We start from the raw sequence: 18,149 nt of genomic DNA, 5'->3' as shown, positions 1-18,149 counted from the left end.
ATTTATCTGGAAGGATCCCCAACACGTTGATGGCCTTTTCAAAGATGACAGATTTATTTCTATATAAGAACAATTTATATGGACCAATTAAGAATCTTGTGAATTTGAATCTGTCAATGAATGAGCTAAATGGAAGCATCCCTAATGGGATTGGAGATTTGACAAACCTAGAGACACTACAGTTATACAACAACAAACTCTCTAGGTGTATACCCTCTGGGCTTGATAAGCTTACTAATTTAGTCCATCTCAAGCTTTTTACCAACAAGCGCACAGGAATATTGTAGTTGAGGGAGTATGGCCTCAGCTACACTCTCCATGGTTGTTGTGGCCAACTGCAGCAATACTCATGCATCTTTGCAGGTATACTCTACTTCCCATGCCACTCACCATCCATATCATTCAAAATTACAAGCCTTCACCATCCATATCATTCAAAATTACAAGCCCTCACCATCCATATCATTCAAAATTACAAGCTGACACCATATGGATGTCTACCTATTCTTGCATTATTCTCTGCTAGCTAATAATTTGTTCATGCAGGTTTTTCTAAGATACAGTGTTGTTTTATTTCATTGCAGTTGCCATAATGCTAATGCACCATTAGAATTCTGTGTGCTGATGCAAAATTGCTTAACCAAATGAAATAATGATGAGTGAATATTACTTGGAAATTCATTAATTTAGATGGGTTTTTACTACATGAAGTATTGGATGGTGGTACTGAGCTTATTGTAGTCAGTTTGATTATTATTTAGTTCAAACAAGTATATTTGTTTCTGTTTGTTAGTTGCATTTGGATTTGGGGTTGAAGTTGTAATTGATGTGTCACGTGCTATTGTTAATGGGCAGGCTTCAGGGAAGGGATTCTCCAAATACTCAGGTCTCAAGAGCTCCAGTGGCTTCCCTTGCCTAATGAAATACAACGAGGACTTGGTTTCAGTAGTTGCATTCCAAATTAATGCGATGAAGATATGTTCACACTTTTGATAATATCCCATATATGATTGTGAGTCACCACCATTGTTGTTGGTCTAATTAGTGGATTTCTTTGTCTGATAATGGCAAAGTGTCATTGTGATAGTAAAGCAAGTTTGATCCGGACTTAAATAGGAATGCAATAAGTTACAGAGATAACCGTAAACACAGATATGCAGCGGAAATAATACTTCATTTCATTAATGTAAAATATTGAAATATGCTTACAAATAGTAATGGAAATAAACCAGCTAGGGCGATGGTAGCTTATCTTTGAGAAGAGATGTGGTGGCTACATGCCTCTGAACTGTCTTACAATGAGGCTCAAAGGCCTATTTATTGTTGAGAAACAATGGAAAACCCTTAACGTTCCAAAACCTAACCCTAGAAGATGAAACGCCAAACTGTGGGCCCCGTTTGGGTAAATTGGTACATCAACTTCCCGGGGTCGTAACTTTGGCATACGATCTTCGTTTGACGCGTACAATAGCTCGTTAGAAAGATCTATCCGAGCACTACCAGATTTTCCAAAAAACGTCGTTTAGGGCCTCAAAACGGCTCCGGAAGTTCATGACCCGAAAACTGCTAAAAATAGTAAGTTGTGCTACAATTAAGGAAACTGAAAATGCTGAGAGAAACAATGGTGGGGGTCCAGGTGGACTTGGTAGGTGGCCACCAAGATCCACCCGGATCATTCCTCCCCCCTTGGGAAGCAATGGTCCCCATTGCGTTGAGTTCCTCCATGAGATGAGGAAACTTTTGCTGAACTTGGTCCTTGGTGAGCCACTTGCCCTGGTGAAGGAGTTGGCCTGCTTTGACAACTTGATATAGTTGGATATTCTGTTGGCGAGTGTTCTTGATTTGTGTGTCCATGATCCGATCAGTCGCAGCTTGTTCTATGCAATCTGGATTTAATTCTATGGGTGTGAGCTGTTCTGCAATGTCAGATGTGTCTAGCAATGGTGGAAAGTATAGCCGAAGGCGATCCACATTGAACACTGGGTGCAGGCCAAGGAATGGGGGAATGTTGAGCTCGAATGCATTGTCTCCCACCGCCTTAGTAACGGTGTAGGGACCATATCAGAGTAGTCTCAGTTTCCGATAGGCTCCAGTAAGGCGTTCCTTTTGCAAATGCAACCAGACTTTGTCGCCCACCTGTAACTTGTGTGGCACCCGATGTTGATCATGTCGCTTCTTGTACTTGGCATTTGATTTCTCCAGAATGTCATGGACCTGCTGGCGAATATGTTGGATGTGCTCAATGAAGCTGGTTGCCTTGTCTGTTTCGGACTGGACATGAGCCGAATCTATGTACTCTAGCTGCAAGTGGCATGGCCACATCAATGGGGCTTAGTGGCTGGAAACCCAAGCCCACCTGAAAAGGGCTATGGCCAGTTGAGCTGTGAAGAGCTCGGTTGTAGCTGTGCTGAACATAGGGGAGGCTCTCGTTCCATGTGCGTGGATGCTTTGAGTTATACATGCGGAGAATGTGCACAATCATCCTATTGACAACCTCTGTCTGGCCATCAGTTTGAGGATGGAAGGCTGTGGACTTCGTGAGTTTGGTGTCCAACATTGACCAGAGACTGGACCAAAATGTACTGAGGAACCGACTGTCCCGATCTAAGATGATAGACTGTGGGATCCCAAAGTGCACCCACACACGTTCAAAGAAGAGTTTAGCAGTGGTTTCTGCTGTGATATTCTTCTTGCAGGCCGCCATAATAGCCATCTTCGAGAACCTGTTGACGACCACAAAAACACAGTCATTTCCATGCTTAGTGGAAGGAAGGCCTAACATGTAATCCATGGAGATGGATTCCCAAGGTCGACTAGGGGTAGGCAGTGGGGCATAGAGGCCTTGCTTCTTGATGGTCGGTTTGGCAATGGCACAGGCAGTACATGATCTGATATACTTCCAAACATCCTGTCGAAGATTCGGCCAATAGAAATACTTTTCCAGTACTGCCACTGTTTTCTCGACCCCGAAATGCCCAGCAGCCCGACTGTAGTGTGCTTCCCAAATCATCTTGGCACGCTCGCTTGAAGGAACACAAAGGTGACCCAGGTGGCATAACAGGGCATCTTGGAGGTGAAAATCTGGAACATGTCGACCCTCCAAGAGTGTCTGGTATGTGTGGCCGAATTCTGGGTCGCTTTTGTAGAGAAGTGGCCAATCAGAAGTCTCGTGCCCACAAGAGTTGAGCACGGTGGTTAATGCCATGATCGGTGGTCGACTGAGGCAATCTGCAATATTATTGGTGCTCCCCTTCTTATACTTGATATTCAAATGGAACTGTTGTAGGTATGTAGACCACTTCTGATGGCGATCATTCTGCAATTTCCCTTGGGTCTGTATGAATTACAGGGGTCGGTGGTTTGTGTGGATGACCGTTTCCTTCCCCAAAATGTAATGCTTCCATTGTCGGCAGGCCTGCACAATGGAATACATCTCTTTATCATAAGTGGGATACTTCCGGACTGTGTCTGAAAGTGTTTCACTGTGATATGCCATTGGATGCCCGTGTTGAGTAAGGACTGCCCCAATAGCATAGTCAAAGGCATCTGTCTCGACCTCAAATGGTTGTTGTAAATCTGGTAGCACGAGCACTGGTGCCGTGCAGAGGCAATCTTTCAACTCTATGAATGCCTTCTGTTGATATTCAGACCAAAAGAATTTTTCTTTCGCTCCTCCCTTGGTGACTTGACTCAAGGGCCAAGTGATATGAGAAAACCCCAACACGAACCTGCGATAGAAGTTGGCAAGACCCAGAAAGCTGCGGAGCTCTGTCAGAGTGGTTGGAGATGGCCAATCTCGAATGACTTGGATCTTGGCTGGATCCACATGCACCCCCTGTTCATCAATAATGTATCCCAGATACTGAACCTGGGTCATGCCAAAAGTGCATTTCTCCAAATTGGCACATAGCTTGTGTTGCCGTAGTGTTTGGAGAACCTATCGGATATGGTGGAGGTGCTCTTCCCAACTCTGGCTGAAAATCAGAATGTCATCCAAGTATACCACAACAAATGAGTTGGTGAATGGCCGCAAGATGTCATCCATTAGCCTCATGAAGGTTGCAGGAGCATTCGTCAATCCGAAAGGCATAACCAACCATTCGAAAAGGCCCTCCTTGGCTTTGAAGGCAGTCTTCCACACACCAGAGGGTTCGATTGGTACTTGGTGATATCCTGACTTCAGATCGATCTTGCTGAAATATTTTGCCCCCTTTAGTTGGTCCAGGAGGTCATCAATCCGCGGGATCGGGTACCTATTACTGACAATGATCTTGTTCAGTGCCCAATAGTCAATACAGAGTCTCCAAGTCCCATCCTTCTTCTGTACCAACACGATCGGGCTCCCACAAGGCAATGAACTCGGATGGATGTGACCTTTCTACAAGAGCTCCTAAATCTGCCTCTTGATTTCATCGTTCTCCAGAACGGAGCGTCGATAAATTGGTCCATTGGGTAGCGGCGCACCTGGGGTCAGATCGATGGAGTGCTTGACCTTACAGTGCAGAGGAACCCTGCGGGGGAGGTGAAGATGTCCTCGTACTCCTCCACGACCTTGTCCATCTGTATTTGTCGTGCGGAGGGGCCCTATCTGGAGGCCGCGGCCACTGTCTTCTTCTTTCCTTGAGGGCGTATCATCAGGAAAACAAATTTTCCGGTTTTGGAAATGAGCTTACTGCATTGTTTTGCAGTAATCAAAGAGATGGCGGTAGGCGGTGCTACCTCTGGTATCCTGTACAACTTATTTCCCAACGTAATAATAATAGCACGGGGCCTTGATTCATACACAGCATGTCGCTTCCACAAGTATGGTTGTCCTAATAATACATCACAAACTTCAAGGGGAGCAATGTCACACAATACCTCATCCGTGAAGGGCTTGATGTTGTATGGAAGGCGACATTGCTGGCTCACGTGAAGATACTGTCCTTGGTGAAGCCACCCAATGGTATACGGTTGTGGATGTGTTGTGGTTGGTAAGCCCAACCGCTTCACGACCTCTGCCGAAATGAGGTTCTTTTGGCTCCCGCTATCGACAATGAACTGTAGCGGGGAGCCCTTTACCCACATCTGGGAGTGGAAGAGACGCTCCTCCTCCTCTGGATCTTCGAGTTCATTTTTTTGGATCTTGGCAGTAGCAACAATGGCGTTGGGATCCGCATCAATGATCTGCTTCCCTTTGTCATTCCCCTTGTCGGGTTCTGACTCAGAGTCGGAACATGCATATGATTCTGAAACCTTTAGCTCAGCCACCAGCGACCGCTTGGCCCGACACTCACTTGTGTTGTGAGTGGAGCTCTTATGGAACTCACACCATTTTGCCGTGTCCTTTTTCGGCTTCGCGGCGCTGTTCTTTGCTTGTAGCTTCTGCGGGTTGTCTTGGGTTGTCCCGCCTTGGCTTTGTCCTTTGTTCTGTGGTTTAGGGGCACCTTTCCCTTGCTTTGGATTCGCAGATCCAAAGTCTCGCTTCTTTTGTTTAAACTTTTGCTCGACCTTGATGGCATATCGGTATGCTGCGCCAAGCGAGGAGATGTTCAGGAATTGTATTTCTTCCTAGATGTACTTGTGCAGGCAGCCGCGGTATTTGAGTATCAAATGCTGCTCTGAATCCTTGATACCCAACTTTGTGTGAAGGGTATGGAAAAGATTGATGAACTCCGGCACGTCTTGGTCCCTTCCCTGTCGCAACGTGGTCCACTTTATGTATTCATCCTCATAGCTTCCGACAGGGTAGTACTTCTCCTTGATGGCATCCTGGAATGAATTCCAGGTGGGTGCGGCTGAAAATAGTGAGCCAGTACTTTCATCCTTCTACTCGCAGTAGGTTTCCCACCAGTCCTTGACGTGGGGGGCTGCTTTGAGAAGAGCGAAAACAATCTTTTCCCGACTCGAAAATTCATGAACAGAAAAATAACCCTCTAGCAGATTTAACCATTTATCTATGGCATCTGCGTCTATCTGACCCTCGAAAATGGGGATTTCAAAATTAACTTGTACCTTAAAGGGCGTGGCGTTTCCAAAGTAGCTGCTGGAAGCCAATACGTCGCTTCTGGGTAGCCGCTGAAGGATCTGGGCAAAGCTGTCCATCATCGCGTTCCGTTGTCGCTCGAGGGCTTCTTCGAGAAATATTTTGATAGGATCTCCTGCCCCCTTGTCTTTCTTCTCATCCGCCATGGGAGGCCGTCGGGATTTGCGAGGCTGGTCTTGCAAAGGTTCGACCAGTTGAAGCCCTAACTCCTTATATTCTGACCTCGTTGGGGAAAGGCAAAGAAAAACAGAGGAAAAGCAGACCGCTCTGATACCATTGATCCGGACTTAAACAGGAACGCAACAAGTTACAGAGATAACCATAAACACAGATATGCAACAGAAATAATACTTCATTTCATTAATGTAAAATATTGAAATATGCTTACAAACAGTAATAGAAATAAACCAGCTAGGGCGATGGTAGCTTATCTCTGAGAAGAGATGTGGTGGCTACATGCCTCTGAACTGTCTTACAATGAGGCTCAAAGTCCTATTTATTGTTGAGAAATAATGGAAAACCCTTAACATTCCAAAACCTAACCCTAGAAGATGAAACGCCAAACTGTGGGCCCCGTTTGGGTAAATTGGTACATCAACTTCCCGGGGTCGTAACTTTGGCATACGATCTTCGTTTGACGCGTACAATAGCTAGTTAGAAAGATCTATCCGAGCACTACCACTTTGGGAGGCAACATGGGTCCATGGACCCATATTGCCCCATATTTTCCAAAAAACGTCGTTTAGGGCCTCAAAACGGCTCCGGAAGTTCAGGACCCGAAAAACTGCTAAAAATAGTAAGTTGTGCTACAATTAAGGAAACTGAAAATGCTGAGAGAAACAATGGTGGGGGTCCAAGTGGACTTGGCAGGTGGCCACCAAGATCCACCCGGATTAAAGTTATAGAAAATTAGGAGCTTCCCACAGTGGATTTTTTCTCCATGACTCGACATCACACTGTTGTATGTGTAGGTAATCACACTATAGATTGTCTTAGTAGTTCTCTTCCACAATGGCCCCTTTGGTGTCTCTTGATATTGTTTTGTTGTATAATTGTGATAGTTGTGAGTGTAGAGATAATTTTTCTCTGTGTGGATGCCATATTTCCATCCTTTTATCAAATTTGCATGCATGGTTTAGCTAGGGTTATTTGAATTGGTTGTCGCCAATGTCACTGGGGATTTACAAGAAATACCATCTACTTATGTGATGAAACATTCCTTGGATTTCCCCAAAAAATGGTCTCTTTACCATTGATCTATTTTTTTAGAAATCACTTTGCTTTAAGATTATTCAGTGGTATCTATGGGACTGCTTTTGCTGGATCAAAACTACTCAGGCCTGTCTTGATGTTGCTTTAGATTGTAAAATTGTCATACTGACGTATATGTGTATGCAGTTGATTTCATATTGTTGTGATCATGGTGGTTATTCATATTGAGGTAAATTGACAATCTGGCTGCAATTTGGTTTATATGGATGTCAATGTTTGATCCAGAGCTCAAATTGCTTTATGATTCTTGAAAATATTTGCACTGGTTCCTATTTTTTTGTGTATAGGGAGAGAAACTGATGCTTAGATTAGTAGGGGATGAAATTGCATTCCTTTACATAAAAGCAATTCACTACATCAAAATCCCCTCTCCTATGCTTAACTATGCCACCACGGAAAATATTAAGCACCATTTAGTAAGTCAATTATTGGCTAATTACTTTTCCATAGGGTCTCTTGGATGAGAATAAACTAATATTTAATGGACATGATGAAAAGGAAATAAGCCAATAATAGGCTTACTGCATGGTTCTTAATATTTTCCGTGGTAGAAGATCAAGTGCAAGTGATCTGGCACCTGGATCTCTTGTATCTTTACATTGCAAGGCTATTGAGTCAAAAATTGATATTCTTTCCAGTATAGAAATCCAATTTTAGGCAAGCCTTTGAAGGTTCAGACTCATTTTTTTCACAAGAGAAAGTGAAGAGTGGCCATCCTGATTAATTACCAGGCATGCCATGCAGATTATCACCCACCAAGTATCTCTAAGGTAGCGGGCTGCGAACTTGACAATACCCAAACACCCTTTGTGAATAGGCGTCTTGGAAAAACATGCACAACATCTTCTGGTTTTCTATAGTTTTTGCAATTTCCTGTTGTGAAACCTGCTTTAATCAGTCTTCCTTTAGTAAGGAGCTCAGTAGTTTGTTTTTCCTATGTGATAGTCATCACATTGCTGCATGATTATATACAACATCTTTTGGTTTTCTATAGTTTTTGCAATTTCCTGTTGTGAAACCTGCTTTAATCAGTCTTCCTTTAGTAAGGAGCTCAGTAGTTTGTTTTTCCTATGTGATAGTCATCACATTGCTGCATGATTATATATGTAAGTCCTACTCTTTTTTTTATGATTGCTACAATATTGTTTGGAGAGCCCGCTTTATTTCATTATGTTTACCTTGGCATACAATTATGTTGTTGTAAGTTAATTACCCCTAGTGCTTTAGAGTTCATATCACAGTTCGCCATCCAATTATCACACATATAATTGGGTGTCATTTCATCACTGTCTTATTGTTGATGTGTTGTATGTGGAGGGAAAATCTGAAGTAAAAGATAGATTTATTATAAATACAAGTAGTATTTTCATGTTAAGCTAGACATTTAGGAAAAATATATGTTATATCAAATTTATACTTTGAGTTGCCTCTTTGAAGTGTGGGAAGAACAATGAGTGTAATATTGTTGTCTATAGTATGTACAGGTATTATATGTCTCTCTCCATTACGTTGAATTTTCTACAAGATACGTAGTAGAAACCAATTTTTTGATTTGATAATTACTACTTAATGATCTTCAAACAGTTTATCTAATGCCACTGATATCATTGAGCAATTATGCATGGAATATTTCAATAGTAAATACAACAGAAACAATAAAGATCATAAAGATACAACCATGCACGATAGTGACAACAAGTTTTCCCTAGGAAACCCAAACTTGGGAGAAAACCCAACAACTCTTCTTCCAGGAGAAATTATTCTTCAACAAGGTTTGCAATTCCAAATTGTCTAGACATATGTGCCAAAAATCCAAGTCCAAACTTCACTCAAATTCATCCTCTATCTGCTCCCACGTGTGGTTGTTATAGAAGAGAGATGATGATGATAAGTAATCAAATGAAGTATCACATTATGTATATATATACAAGTCGAATAGGCGCATTTACCCCAGGGGACACGTCCCTTCATGGTTGGCTCGACTTGCCATTTTTGAGCCTACATGAAGCCCAATAAAAAATAAAATTTTTATTTGTATTTTCATAAATATTCTAGGTCGACTTAGGAGGCCTCTTGGCATGTGGGAATACCTCTTGACACTACACAAAAATCAAAACTTTGTCTTAGAGAGGGAGATATTCTCCTTGGCTGCAATAGATTTCGCCTTAGATGGAATTTCTCCTCCATAAGAAAAGTTCATGAGCTTGCTATGTTGATGTATGTCTATAGATAACTCCATCCTGGAGTGGGAAATGTGAATATCTAGGGCATTTTACCTCTGGCCAAAATCTTTTATGGCTCCTTAAACAAATGTATCAATCTCCTCTGGTCAAAGTCCCCTTCTAGTTTCTTAGGAGAGAATCTTCCCTTGGACCATTCACCCTCAGCCAAAATCCTTTATGGATTCTCAGGTGAATTACATCTATCTCCTCTAGTCAAAGTCCTTTATGACCTAGCCAAGTCGTTTTGGATTCTCAGGAGAAGTTTTGTCCAATCCTGTAAATTTCTCGTATCATTGCCTTGGGCCATTCACCTTTCTAGTCAAAGTCCTTTATGACCTAGCCAGGTCCTTCTAGCTTCTCAGGTGAATGTATCCATCTCCCCTGGACAAAGTCCTTTATGACCCAGCCAAAATCCTTTATGGCTTCAGGAGATGGCCTGCCCTAATCCTACAAAGAAATCAACCCTCCCTCTCAACAGGGGAGACTTTTTTCATCATGCAAAGCTTTTCTATGAACTATACAAACTTCACTACAGACAAAGGCTTACTGAGAATGTCTACAATCTGCTCATATGTCTGCAATTCCACTGCTCCTTTCTGCACCATGTCTCAGATGAAGTGACCTGATCAAATATTCCGGCAAGAAGCTTTTGATGTCATATTGTTTCACAACTTGCGATATAAGCAACGATATACTGTGTCTCTTTTGTATTGGTTGCGACATAAGTCAACTTCCTGCTGAACCAAGGTATCATAGCCAATCCCAAGCTAAAGCACCACCATGATGTGCTCTTTTTGTCCTCTACACTCCCAGCCCAATCTGAATCCATATATCCCTGCAAATTCACTTCACCACCTGAGACATATATCAAACCATATCTACTGTATCACGCAAGTACCTTCACCATGCTTTTAGACAACCCAATGTATCTACCTCGACTCGACCATTTATTGGCATAGGGTGTTAACTGCAAAGAAAATATCAAGCCTGGTGTTAACCATCTATATCAATAATCTAATCAATTGCTTGTACATCGTGAGATCCACCAAATCTGAATCTCCAATCCCAAGAAATAGTGTATCTTTCTGAAATCCTTCATTTCAATCTTTGAGGCCAACTCCCTCCGACACTGAAGCAGGCCTTCTTGTGGTAGTCCTGGTTTCTCCCTCTATCACAGAAGCAAATCCTCCTGTCACTGTTTCTCCCTCTGTCATGCAAGTAATTCTTTTTGTTGTTGTTGCTCCCTCTATCATGTAAGTAAGTCCTTTTGCTATTTGAAATTGTCTCCTCAAGGAAGGTACATTGCTCTTAGAGACCTTCTGTGTCTGAGCATCTTGACGATCTCAACCCATGACATCCTCTTTGGAAGGTTGCTCCTTCCACTCTGCTTGACTATCTACTCCCTCGGTAATGGAAGCTCTTCTGCTTATCTAGCACAGTCTTGGATGTCTATACAATTTCTCCCTCTCGAACACCAATCACTTTTGTTGAGTTTATGTTCAAGCCCTTAGGCCATACAAGAAATTATCCATCAGAGACTGGAGCAAGAAAAATCCTTGTGGTACACTCCCTCTTATTGGGAGAACCCTCTTGCCACAAACTTTACTTTATTCTTCTAGATGCTACCATCTATTGCCATAATCATTTCCTTGGCAGCCTTCACAATGTACCTGCAAACCTCATTCAGGAGGCCATGGAAGAAACAATTATAACCAAGCAAAAATTACAAAGACAAGAGGTTGACCAAGGAATAAAGATAATAATAATATTCAAGGGAGAAAGATAGGAAGTACTTATCTCTTGATTAAAAAAAAAAAGAAATTGTTGAGGGTTGTAGGGAATTGTCAACTCCTTCTTGATCCTTGCCTCCTTGCATAAATCAATGAAGTCCATCTACAATATCATCAATCTTGGATTCCTTATCTTCTTCTGAAGTGGATGCTCATCCTCGTCCTTAACATTCAGTTGCTAATGCATGTTGCTTTCCATTCTTGCATGATCTGTAAGAGATAGGGTTTCTTCATCCTACAAATTAGGCTTAGCAAGCCATTCATCGAGTTATCTAGCCACACCAAAGGCTTAACAACAAGCTAGCATCAACACCAAGTCCACCCTTGGATCTCCTGCTTGCATTCCACATGTTATCAAGGAGATAAACCAAGTAAGCATCTCACAAACTCCACTTGCATCCAACACTCCAAATCTTTCTCTAAGGTTTAATTCCACAAGCCCTAAGACTTTCAACAAGTATAAAGACTTCAAGACAAATAAAAAACTCCTAATATCCCTGATCATAACAACCACTTATCACCCAATTGTTTTCCCTTTTGTTCATTATTGATTAGCATACTTTCGCAGCCTCAAACATGTTCAAACTTGGCCTAACATAGGCCTACAAGTTTACCTTTGACCTTCGGTAGCCTTCCTTTCCTCAACCCTTTAGGTTGTAGCCTTTTTCTTCGCATCGCTTTCCTAGTTGTTGCACAACTAACTCAACCAACCTTCTTAGCAGTCTCCAACAAGTTTTGGTACCCTTGTTGATGCCCTAAATTGCCTTTCAGCCACCTTCTCTTCCTCACTCTATGTTTTTATACTTCAAACACAACCCAACAACTTCCCTTCTGCTTATGGCCAGACACCTTGTGGCTATTAGCCCTCAACCAGGTTGAACAGAATCAACACAAGCCTCACAGATGCCTTCTTTCAGCTCTGTCCAACCTTCAGTTGCCTTAATTCAAGTCTATCTAGCTTCATGGATCCCCTATTTTAGACTTGCGGAACCTTCCTAGGCTTTTCGCCCTATGGCCAAGCCTACAACCCTTGGCCTTCTTTATGCATCTCCAGACCTAACTAGACCTCGGTTAATTCGTTTGGATAGACCTTTGACTTAGCTATTTTGGAACAAATCTCCTTGTTCGTTCCTTAATTCGACCTCTTCTAGCTTGTTGCATGTGGCTTTTTCAAGTGTTCTCTTGCTCCACAAATGAAGTCCCTCTCCCTTGTCTCTTAGGCTGACTTTAATGGATGCTCTCTCAACAAAGCTTTCATTCCATGTTGAATTTTCTACAAGATACATAATAGAAACCAATATTTGATATGATAATTACTAACTAATGATCTTCAAACAATTTATCTAATGCCAATAATATCATTAAATAATTATACATAGAATATTTCAAGAGTAAATAGAACAGAAACAACAATGATCATAAAGAGACATCCATTGTTATAGACATATTTGGGCACTGCAACCCCAATCACATATGTCCATAAACCAAGGGCTTCGAAGCCTCTAAAAGTGTTGTTTCATACCCTAAAGGAACAAGGTCAGCTGATTACATCATTTCCCAGAAGTTCTCCCTGAAAAACTACTCAGAACTGGTCAAAACTGGACCATCTCACCTGCTCCATGGTCAGGGTGCGATGCATCTCACCTATTGCACACGGGGGGTGCGATGCATACTAAAAAGCCCTTCTATAGGGTGCGATGGGTGAGAGTAGACAAATGGCAGAGGCAGTTTGCTAGGTGGAAACCCAGAGAATCTTCTAGAAACTGCTCATTTGACACTTGCCTCTCTGAATTCGCCCAGGGATGAGTAAGAGATCATGAAATCTCCAAGTGGAACCAAGAACTATCAGAGAAATGATACTAATCAAAATCCCAGAAGTTGACTCACCCACCTACAAATATCTATATATGGATCCCTCATCCTAGAGATCCAGAGGCTAGAATCTTGTATTTTGTAAGGAAGTGTTGTTGGTTTCTCTGTGAAACATCATAGTGTTGGGTGATCTAGCTTTTCATGAGGTGAAGAGGGCTTTCATGCTGGGAGGTGGCGCTGGGTTAGACCAATGGGTTGTAATAGTCTCTTCTATTACTTCTATCAATAAAGCTATTTGAGTTTTCCTCCATATTCTTGTATATTTCTGAATCTTGTATTGACATATGCATTTGTATGGTTGATATATATATGATCCTATATTGTTTATGGTTATAGATCTCTATGCTTTGATGATATTATGCTGCTTTGACTTTACAGGTGTTCTTTGAAGTGGGACAAGTAAGGAAGGAGTGGCAAAGCTCTGTCAAAGGAGGGAGGAAACAAGCAAGGAGCCAAGCGAAGGACTGAGGTTGGTACTCTCTGCTTCTCTCTCATCTACTTCTCATAAAGGAAAACACAAGTAACTTTAGTTTGTTTGTTTCTAAGATAGCTACCCGCCTTAGTGGGACTAGTAGCTCTAAATGGACACTAGTTTTCCTGATAACATCCATGCACAATAGAGACAACAAGTTTTCCATGGGAAACCCAAACTTGAGAGAAAACCCAACAACACTTCTTCTAAGGAGCAATTATTCTTCAACAAGGTTTACAATTCCAAATTGTCTAGAAATTTGGGCCAATAATCCAAGTCCAAACTTCATTCAAATTCATCCTCTATTTGCTCCCATGTGTGATTTTTATAGAAGAGAGATGATGATGATGAGTGATCAAATGAAATGTCACATCATGTATATATATACAAGTCGAATGGGTGCATTTACCCCTAAGGACACATTCCTTCATGAGCTGGGCCAACTTGTCTTTTTTGAGCCTACATGAAGCCTAATAAAAATTTGAAATTTTATTTTTACTTTCATAAATCTTCTAGGCCGACTTAGGAGGCCTCTTGGCATGTGAGAATACCTCCCGATGCTACACAAAAATCAACACATTCTGCTATGGTACTAATGATTGCATGTCATTGTGTCACTTAACAAAATGATTGGTAGTAGTTTCTTTGGTTTATATGGAGGTCAGTTTGCTCTCTGAATTGTCATAGGGGCCTAATTGAAGTCCATTTTGTTGTGTGTTTGTTGCATGGTTCATCAGAGTTCTGTGCATGAAGGTTAACTGTTAAATTGTATCATGATCATTGTATTGAGGTTTAGATGTCACTAGGTTTATTAACAATATGATTGTCAGCCTCACTTATGTTGGTACACTTTGTACTGAGAATTATTCATGATACTCATATGTGTAGAAATACAGATTGTCTAGACTCTAATTATTTTATGTTTTGGAGTTTTTGGTGACAATTCGGCAAAACAATTTTTGGTCAGAAAGTGGTTTTTTTGTTATTTAAGATCCATTTTTAATATAAGAATGGATTTAGTGCCCTGAAAAACCCAAGGGCACTCAATTTGTGCTGAGTTTACCGATCAAACTTGTAATTCCAACAAATTACTATCAGATTTCAGGAAAATTTGACCAAACAAATATTAAGGCTTTTGATCATTCTGTTGGTGTATGTTGATTTAACGTATTTATATGATTGATGCCCTAGTCCATGCAGGGGTTAGACACTTCGAGCTTGTTATAGTATTGCAAGCAGAGATTACTTGTTTAATGATTGTCCTTGGTGTATATGGATCTCACTTTGCAAATGTTGTTTCATCACATTAAATGTGTGTATCGGATTTTCATGGTAAACAACAAACTGATCTGGTTTTTTGTCCTCTTGCCCTTGTTCTTTCATTCTAGGTAGGATCATCTAGACAAAAAAAGAGGCATGGAGGCAAGGATAAAAGTTTCAATCAATGGGTTTGGAAGGATTGGTCGCAATTTTCTGCGATGTTGGCACGGCCGAAAGGACTCCCCTTCAGACGTGGTTGTCATCAATGACACCAAAGGTGTTAAATAGGCCTCACATTTGCTCAAATATGATTCTATTCTTGGAACCTTTGACACAAATGTGCAGGTAGCAGGAAATGATGGCATTTTTGTAGATGGCAAGGTCATCAAAGTTGTATCAGATTGGAACCCTGTAAATCTGCCATGGAAGTAAGTACATGAAACTAATCATTTGTATAGGATTATAGGTTAATGCTACATATCTGCTTACACTTAAGTATTGGATCAGATTCCTAATGTTTCCAGTTGGGTTTAACAGATATTGAAATTCTTTGGGATAATTATCGGTTCATTCAAAAATTAATAATTAGAGCATTGTGAAATAGACATGTTCAACACTTAACATGCTCCCTTAGGTCTCAATTAGATTACTCAAATGCACTAACTTTAATCAAAATGGTCAATTCTTTATTTTCTATGTATAGTATTTTGGTTGCTTAGGTGAACTTGGTTTGAAGACCGAAAGAAATCATAATAGAGAATGAAAGACCTGATTTAAGAAAATATAAGCATGTGCATTGCAAATTTGCTGATTAGCATATTTTAAGGGTATTGTTTAACTATTTCAAGTTTTGGAGTTTTTGGTCAAACAAATTTTTGTCAAATTGTGATCTTTTGTTATTTAAAATGTGTTTTGGCTTGCATATATGGATTCGGCACCTGAAAAACCCATTGAACACTCGAATTCTAGAAATATCACAATGCAATCTTACAATTTCAACAAATTCCTAATTAATTATGAACAAATTCCGCTGAAAAATATGCCCAGACAACTCTAAAACCTATAACAAATAGACTCCTAGTAGAGGCAACAACGACCACTGCTGCAAAACAATTGTTAAATCTGTATAATACTAGGTAGCCTTCCAGGATTATTATCTAGAGAAAATTGATGCTTCTCAGCTCATGACGAAATGCTTCATATTGTATTTGCAGGGACTATGGGATTGATTTGGTCATAGAAGGCATTGACGTGTTTGTTGACAGGGAAGGTGCTAGTAAGCATCTCCAGGCTGGGGCAAAGAAGGTTTTGATCACAGCTCTTGGAAAGGGATATATTCCTACATATGTTTGTGGTGTGAACGAGGAAAAATATAATCCTGCAGAAGAAATTATTAGCAATGCCTCCTGCACTACTAATTGCCTGGCTCCTTTCGTTAAAGTTCTGGACCAGAAATTTGGTGAGTGTCATCTGGTTAAATAGAACAAACAATATATTCATTGTTTCCCCTATTTCATGTTGAAATCTAACTTATCATTTTCTACTGTCGATCACCATAGTTTATCTGGATTTAAAATGGCATTGTTTAGTTCCTATTTGAGGACATTGCTTTGTTCTTGTTCAATATGCTTGCCAATGTACACCTAAATTTGTTTAGTGCAGGAATCATCAAGGGCACCATGACAACAACTCATTCATATACTGGTGATCAGAGACTTCTCGATGCTAGTCATAGAGATCTTAGGTGCACCAAAGCTGCAGCCTTGAACATTGTCCCAACATCAATAGGAGCAGCAAAGGCAGTGGCACTAGTTCTCCCAAGTCTGAAAGGGAAACTGAATGGAATTGCTTTGAGAGTGCCAACACCCAATGTATCAGTTGTTGACTTGGTTGTTCAGGTGGAGAAGAAGACATTTGCAGAGGAGGTGAATGCATCGTTCCGAGAAAGTGCAGATAAAGAGCTTAATGGCATCCTTGCAGTGTGTGATGAGCCTCTAGTGTCAATAGATTTCAGGTGTTCAGATGTCTCCTCAATTGTGGATTCATCACTCACAATGGTGATGGGAGATGATATGGTGAAAGTGGTTGCTTGGTATGACAATGAATGGGGTTAATCATAGAGGGTTGTTGAATTGACTGACATCGTTGCCAACAATTGGAAGTCTTAGACAATTAATTTCTCCTTGCTCAACCCAAGTTGCTATATAACAAATATGGTTGTTTTTGTTTTCCATTATTATTTGCAATGAAATGAGCCACTTAGTCTAATCAATGTAATGTATGTTTTATGTTGTTTATTTCATGACAACATTATGAACAATTTTTCAAATTATATTACAATTTTTTAGTTTTTGCAAGGTGCTTTGCATAATTCTTTTTCCCCTCTATTGGTAAGGGGTGCCTTATTCAACTTACTGACATCATAGTTTCAAGCTCATAGTGTGTATTTATTAAGTTTATTTTTTGAATTACATTCTGAATCATAGAAATTTTAGATCAAAAAATTATTCAAATTGTTAATTTTTCTTGAAAAATTGTGTATCATGATTGAAACCACTCATCTTGGTAAATGGTATTGGGACTTGGAGGACAAGATAACCTCCTTGCAACTCAATCCCTTGTGATGCTTCACAACCATCAATTTTCACTCAATATCCATCATTTGATAAAGTGCAAGGGCAAGTTATGTGCCAAGAGGGAAAGGATGTGGGATTGGCCTTGCTTGTCACCTTAGCCTATGAAGAGGGGATAGGTAGATGAGTGATAGAGGATGTGGGACCCTTTTCCCATTTGTAACAAAAATGGTGGGTTTTTTTCCAGGATAAGTGGCCCCCCAAAAAAAGTGTACACACTATGATAAAAGGAAAAGAAATTACGAGGGAAGGAAGAAAGAGGAGCAGAGAGAGAAAGTTATGTGCCAAGAGGGAAAGGATGTGGGATTGGCCTTGCTTGTCACCTTAGCCTATGAAGAGGGGATAGGTAGATGAGTGATAGAGGATGTGGGACCCTTTTCCCATTTGTAACAAAAATGGTGGGTTGTTTTCCAGGATAAGTGGGCCCCCAAAAAAAGTGTACACACTATGATAAAAGGAAAAGAAAATACGAGGGAAGGAAGAAAGAGGAGCAGAGAGAGAGAGAGAGAGAGAGAGAGAGAGAGAGAGAGAGAGAGAGAGAGAGTGATTGAGTGATGACAGTTCAAATAAAGGTGGCCAAGGAGGTGATGTTGCAACTTCTTA

At 40.8% G+C, this 18,149-nt stretch overlaps 1 pseudogene across 1 annotated transcript; it reads left to right on the top strand.

Annotated features, from left to right (window-relative positions):
- The first annotated feature begins 297 nt into the window (after positions 1–297).
- Positions 298–17,081, top strand: LOC149209414 (glyceraldehyde-3-phosphate dehydrogenase A, chloroplastic-like; annotated as a pseudogene). Its single transcript, XR_016252864.1, has 6 exons — positions 298–363; positions 856–979; positions 5,362–5,373; positions 15,056–15,341; positions 16,128–16,372; positions 16,576–17,081. The product of XR_016252864.1 is annotated as a glyceraldehyde-3-phosphate dehydrogenase A, chloroplastic-like (transcript).
- Positions 17,082–18,149: the final 1,068 nt, after the last annotated feature.

The sequence above is a fragment of the Pinus tabuliformis genome, chromosome 1_2, assembly GCF_031772625.1.
Source record: "Pinus tabuliformis cultivar Carrire ecotype Pingquan chromosome 1_2, CPIR1, whole genome shotgun sequence".
NCBI classification, from domain to species: Eukaryota; Viridiplantae; Streptophyta; class Pinopsida; order Pinales; family Pinaceae; genus Pinus; species Pinus tabuliformis.
This window is presented reverse-complemented; position numbering and strand designations above follow the sequence as displayed.